This window comes from Helianthus annuus, chromosome 13, assembly GCF_002127325.2.
Source record: "Helianthus annuus cultivar XRQ/B chromosome 13, HanXRQr2.0-SUNRISE, whole genome shotgun sequence".
Lineage (NCBI taxonomy): Eukaryota > Viridiplantae > Streptophyta > Magnoliopsida > Asterales > Asteraceae > Helianthus > Helianthus annuus.
The window spans coordinates 28,993,454-29,000,430 of record NC_035445.2 but is presented as its reverse complement, the minus strand read 5'-3'; the positions used below and the strand labels follow the sequence as shown (position 1 = coordinate 29,000,430).

At 34.9% G+C, this 6,977-nt stretch overlaps 1 long non-coding RNA gene across 1 annotated transcript; it reads left to right on the top strand.

Moving 5' to 3' along the window:
- Nucleotides 1–930: 930 nt before the first annotated feature.
- On the top strand, nucleotides 931–3,597 carry LOC110897584. The gene is made up of 2 exons (XR_002568739.2): nucleotides 931–1,174; nucleotides 3,398–3,597. It is a non-coding gene; the product is annotated as an uncharacterized LOC110897584 (long non-coding RNA).
- Nucleotides 3,598–6,977: the final 3,380 nt, after the last annotated feature.

Below are 6,977 nucleotides of genomic sequence, written 5' to 3'. Positions count from 1 at the left end.
CTCATTGGAGCAACATGTTTATTGTTTTATATCCATTTTAAAATTACGTTTTTGCCCCCAGCGCAAAATAAAATTACGCTTTTTGTCTCCATCTCAAAATTACGATCTTGCCCTAAATTCAAAATTACGACTTTGCATGGTACTCTCCCATTGGACCAACCAGTTTATTATTTTATATCAATTCTAAAATCACGTTTTTATCCCTCTTTAAAATTACGGTTTTGCACCCAGCTCAAAATAAAATTACGCTTTTGTCCCCAGCTCAAAATTACGATTTTTCCCTCCATTCAAAATAAAATTGTGGTTTTGCCCTCAGCTCAAAATTACCTTTTCGCCCCCAGTTCAAAATAAAATTTTGTTTTTGCCCCCACTTAAAAATTACGATTTTGCCCTCTGTTCAAAAATGTGATTTTTCCCCGTTTAAAAATTGTGATTTTGCCTTCAATTCAAAATTACGTTTTTTCCCAGTTCAAAATAAAATTATGTTTCTGCCACCAACTCAAAATTACGATTTTACCCTCGGTTCAAAATAAAATTGTGCTTTTGCCTCAAGCTTAAAATTATGATTGTGCCCTTAGTTCAAATTTATATTACGTTGTGACCCCAAGTTAAAAATTACGAATTTGCACCTGTGAAAATTTACAATTTTGCCCCAGGTTCAAATTTACAGTACTGCCATTACTTTAGCTTTTGTCAAATTACGATTTTACCCTAGTAAAAAAATACAACTTTCTCTCAGTTAAAAATTACAATATTGCCATTGTTTTAGTTTTTTTTATTAAAACTATAAAAGTGTTTTGTTTTAATTGGTTGACTTGATTTAATTATTTTCCGTGTCAATAAGCTGACTAATACTCGCTCGTTATTTGGCCATCGTCCCGGAACATGTGCGAGGCATCAACTAGTTAAACATATAAAACTCGAATCAATCTCTCTCTTTCCCTGTCATCTGTGTAAATAATAAAGAAATGCTGCAATTATTCTTCACCGTGGCCTTCTCGGCGGTTCCATTGACGCTCTACGTACCGCCGTTGAGAAGCCTGAGCCTCTTCGTCGGATCCTTTCAGCATCTCCTCCGTCAAGTCACCCTCTACACTCTCCACATCTCTCCTCGCTTACGCCTCGCCTTTTCTCGGATCTTATCTCCGATCATCCGATCTCAACTTCGCCACAGGTAACACATATTCTCATCGATTTCAGATACGTCATGCCTGATTTTGCTTTTCTTTTTCTACAATTTCATTAATTTGTCGTGTGAATATGTAAATTTATGATAAGCTATTGGATTAGGTTTGTTGATTAAGCGTTATGCGAAATATGAGTGAATTCGGATGAGATTTTAGTATTTTACCTACCGATTTTATGGATTTTTTTGTACAATTTCGATGAATGAGTGTGTAATTGTTGATAATCAATCTCAATTTGGCGACAGGTAACGAATAACGATACGAACACACATTTTATGATTCTGTACCAATGGATCGAGTTGAGATACGTGATTTCGGATTTTGCTTTTGTTTTTTCGTATAATTTCGATGATAATTCATTCGTGACTTCGTTTGAGTAAGTGTTATGCGAAGTGATTTGTTTGTTTGAATGTGTAAGTTGTTGATAATTGATCGGATTAGGTTTGATAATTCAGTGTGATTTGGTTTTGCGTAAACTGGTAAGCGTTATGTATATATGATTGAATTTAGATGAGATTTTACTTTTGTTTATATGTATGCATCACCGTCTACACTCTCCTCTTCTGTCCTCGGTTACGCATGGCATTATCTAGGATCCTAACTCCGATCGTTCGATCTCAGTTTAGCAACAGGTAACAGCATGAACACATATTCCGTGATTGTAACGTCGATCAAGTTTGAGATCCGTGATTTCTGATTTTCTTGTTTGTTTTTGTATAATTTAGATAAATTTGTTGTGTGATTATGCAAATTGTTGATAATTGATCGGATTAGGTTTGACAATTCAGCTTGATTTTCGTTTGCTTAAGCGTTATGCGAATATGATTGAATTCGGACTAGATTTTGCATAAAGAATTTAGCGATTATTCGGTTGTTGTAAGTTTTTGGTGGTCGGTATAGAACATGTTCCAATCGATCAAGTTTGATGCAAGTGTTCTCTGATTTTAATTTTGTTTTCTACAATCTCAAAGAATTGATTGTATGAATGTGTAAATTGTTGATATTCGATCGGGTTAGGTACTTAGGTTTGATAGTTCGTGACGATATTTGTACAATATGATTGAATCCAGATGAGATTTTACATAAAGATGTTATGGATTGTTGTTAGTTTCTTATGATCAATATAGAATATGTTGCGTATATATATTATTGATTGAATTTAAAAGAGATTTACAAATTTACATACACTTAGCTTATGGAGTAGTTTGTATGTTAGTTTTTGATGATCAGTAGTTAACCAATCGATCAAATTTGATTAAGTCCTCTCTGATATTACTTTTGTTTCTTTAGAATATCTATGAATTGCCTGTATGATTATGTAAATTGTTGACAATTAATCAGTTTAGGTTTCCAGTTTCCTAATTCAGTGTGATTTTTGTTTGCGTAAGCGTTATGCGAATGTCATTGAATCCAGATGAGTTTTTACATAAGGAGCTTATGGATTGTTGTTACGTTCTGATTATCGATAGTTAGGGTTTCATTCTGTACCAGTCGATCAAATTTGATCCAAGTGCTCTCATATTACTATGGTTTATGTACAATTTGGATGAATTGCTTGTATGAATATGTAAACTGTTGATAAGCGATCATATTAGTTTTGCTGATTAAGTATAATTTTGTTCTTGCAAGCGTTATATGCGAATATGATTGAATTCAGATGTCATTGTTGTTGTTAGCTAGCTTCTGATGATCTATATCGTCTTTGTTAGGACTTGATTTTGTGGTCGAAACATTATACTATGTGTGTAGAGATTTACATACACAAAGCCTATGGATAATTCTGCACCAATCGGTCAAAAAGTGATCTCCGTTATTACTTTTGTTTCTGTACAATTTCGATGAATTGCTTGTTTGAATGTGTAAATTATTGATAGGCGATCGGATTAGATTTTCTAATTCAGCGTAATTTCGTTTGCGCAAGTGTCATGCGAATATAGATTTTCCATAAAATTTATAGATTGTTGTTAGTTTTTGATGATTGATGTACATACATAGATTATTGATTGAATTTAGAAGAGATGTATCACAGAGCCTATGGATTAGTTTTTTGTTTAGTTTCTGATGATCGATAGTTAGGGTTTGATTATGTACCTATTGATCATATTTGATCCAACTGTTCTCTGATTTTACTTTTGTTTCTGTACAATTTGTATGATTTTCTTGTATGAACATGTAAGTGTTGCTAACTAAGTGTAATTTCATTTGCTCAGGGGGTACGCGAATATGATTTTATTCCGATGAGATTTTACATGAAGAGGTTATGGGATCGTTCATTGTTTTTAGTTTCTGATGATCGATATCTGTCTTTATAGGGCTTGATTTTGATGGTGATGTAGTGGGTTTAGTTTTAGGTTTCTTAATAGATTTGTTAACATCCATTTGAACGTGTGGACAGACTTGTTGTCTGTGATCTGTTTCTGTTTTTTTTTTTTTTTTTTTTTTTTATGTTATTATAAGGGGCTGTTTGGCAACTTCTGAATGATTAAGTGCTGAACCAGTAAGAGGTCTGAACCATTAAGAGGCAGTATAATGTTTAACCCTTCAGAAGCAAATGTCTGACCAATTCAGCTTAGAGGTCTTAACCATTTAGACTCTGTATAATACTTAGCCATTCAGAGGCAAATGTCTGAACCATTCAGACATCTGCTCACGAAACAAACAGTCTGAACCATTAAGTGCTGAACCAGTAAGAGGTAAACAAACAGACCCTAAGTCTTTCAAGTTGCAAAAATCGTTAACAAGGTTTATAAAAAATAAAAGTAATATATCCACCTCCTCCAAGTTCCTATAACACCATTTGGTACCTTTTCGTTTTGGCGTTCATAACATCAATCTCCTATAGATTCATGAGTAACGTTTAATTGAAGTTTGTTCAATTTAAAGCATTAAGGTGTGAACATAGTCTTCTGCTTGATAATTAGCCTTGATTGCTAACATAGACAATAGCATATGTTATGTTGATTATTACCTAAGCAGACAACCAAATAGTCAGCTTTCATCACAGCTAGTGTATTACCAAGTTCAAACTGACTGTGTAGACAAGCATAAGTTGACCGACATAGTCAACTATGTATTACTTCAGCTCCTTTAGTCCGTACGAGTTTGTTTTTTACGCCTCCTAAGTCCTAACATGTAATGTAACATGTCTCATTGTGAATGACAACAGTTTACCTCTTCAAGGTTAACCATTTTTTGTCTATCCAGAAACTCCCTAATCTCAAGGAAAAAAAAACCTGCAAGCTAAACGTGATAGGAGTATGACCCCGAATCACCGGTTCAAAACAAACAATAAAATTTAAGATAGTTCTACGGTTTGTTTGGATACAGAAAACACCACCAAACAAACGGTAGGGCTGCGATGTCGTAACCGAAGATACAGATTCACCACTTCGGTTCAGAAATCGTGTCTAAGAACACCACCCAATTTGCCAAAATTGAGCTAGCATAGACAATTAATTTAACTCTCACACTCAAGAGATAAATCAACAAAATTCTTTTCTCAAACATAAACTCACTGACTTCCATTCGAAAACTAAAGTGAATTACATAAAGGAATTCCTAAAACTAATAACTACCCACTAACTCCACTAATCTAAATATATAAAATAAAAATAAAACACATGTTGGAAAATAAAAAACTGCACAAAACATGGACTCATGCAAATAAAAAACACAAAAATATAACTTAAAAATATTAAATGAAAACATGACTTAAGGGGCTATCATTTTGCCGCAACCGTAACCCATGGTCATTGGCACACCCGTTTCGAATGACCCGAACCCACTGCTATCAAAACGCTCTTCAGCTTATATATGATTCCTATGTGGCCAAACGCGCTGGTCAGGTCAATCAACAGGTCATATTGGTTCAAGTCTAATGAGTCGTTTTAGGAAAAAAAAATTTATCGTATCATTTCATGGATTCATTGCCTCATTAGCATAACATGCTCCAGGCGAGATCCATTTTAAAACGTGTCAAGTCGGCCCGGGTCAAAAACGAATCATTTTATAGAAAGTATTGTATCATTTTAACAATTTCTTGGCATCAAGGCTGTTGAAGTAAAACTGTTTATGAATTTTAGCAATTTATAAACGTGTCAATTTATTGTATCATTTTAGTAAGGCTGTTGAAGTAAAACTGTTTATGAATTTAACTTTGATTCTTTTCTTAAAAAACAAAAAATATAAATAACCTTATGTTCTCTTCCCCTATCTCCTGTTACTGGTGGTTCATTTATAATTTTTCAAGTAAAACTTTTGAAAGCGAACCCCCCTACGCAATTTCACCATCTACAAATTCACGATCAGGTTTGCTGTGACAAGGATCCAGGGATGTGGTCTATACAGTATTGAGTATACACAGGAAATGCTCATGAACAAAGATGGGATCCTTATAATACAAATAAATTATAGGCTCTTCTAAATGGAAAATCAATAAATTATGTGCTTCTCCTAAGATGAACACGTCTCTCCCCTAAGGTACAACAATCGAAGTCTTTCTTGTGCCGGACCTGGCTCCTGCACACAAGATAGTAGCACCAAGCTTTTTAGTATTTTGTTTTACCGGAAAAATAAGTAGTGGCAGGCACGAATAGAGAGTGCTCTACAATATTTTCGATTTACATTTTATAGTTGCACAAAAGGGAAATCGACATGTACATTAACCTTGTAATGAACAAAATCAAACTCTCCATTAAAATGGATTTAAGTGGACAATTGAAACCGTTATTTCAATTCATGATAGACTTTGTAACCAGTGGCGAAGCTTGACGTTTTCCGGTTTTCGACCGGGGGGGGGGGGGGGTCGAAAATGTATATACACAAAATTTCTAGAACTGGGGGGTTGAAAACGTGTATACCCAAAATTTTCTATACGAAAACTACATATATAACACTACTGAGTGAAAAGTCCCCCCCTCCCTGCGCGGCCCCTTCAAAGCTGCGCCATTGTTGTAACCAACAATAACTTGTTATCAAAAGCGTGCGCTTTTGGCGCCTAGGCGTTTTCTTTATTAAGTTGTAATATCCCCTTTTTCTGCAGTATTTATAGGGATTTTACTAACAAATGATATCACTAAAGATCAAAATCTCGTTTAGTAATATTCAGTTTGTATTAATTCGTAAATTCCACTTTTTCTGCAGTATTTATAGGGCTTTACTGCAGTATTTTTTTGCTTACTCTATTATTACTTTAATGAACTATTTGTTTTCGAATATTAACATGTTGGTTTTGAGTATTTTGTTATCTGAGACTTTTTAAATGGAGTATGAACATTTTTGTTTTGGTTTTGAGTACTTTATTGCTTTAATGAACTTTTTTATTTTTTTTATTTAAGTGCGCTTTTTTTTTTCTCAGGCCAACGCTTTTTTTGCGCCTATCGCCTAGGCCCTAAGCGGAGCCTAAGCGCCTTGAGTGCGCTTCACGCCTTTGATAACTATGAACACTACTGAGCGAAAAGTCCCCCCCCCCTGCGCGGCCCCTTCAAAGCTGCGCCATTGTTGTAACCAACAATAACTTTTTACAAGAGCCCGTCGCTAAGAACCTTCGTCAATAGGAACTGAGTAGTAGCGACTTCCTACTAATCACTACTACCACCAAGTGTAGGAATTGTCATCATATACTGAGTGGTAGCAAGTTGTTACTGCCCATTAATTGGAATTTACTGTTGCTAAGCGCCATAGTAGTTACACACGTAACTCGCATGGGTAACCACTGCCTGATAGTAGTAAATTGTGATCGACCCGCATCAGTAGCAACTGCAATTATAGCAGACATATCTTGTTGATCGG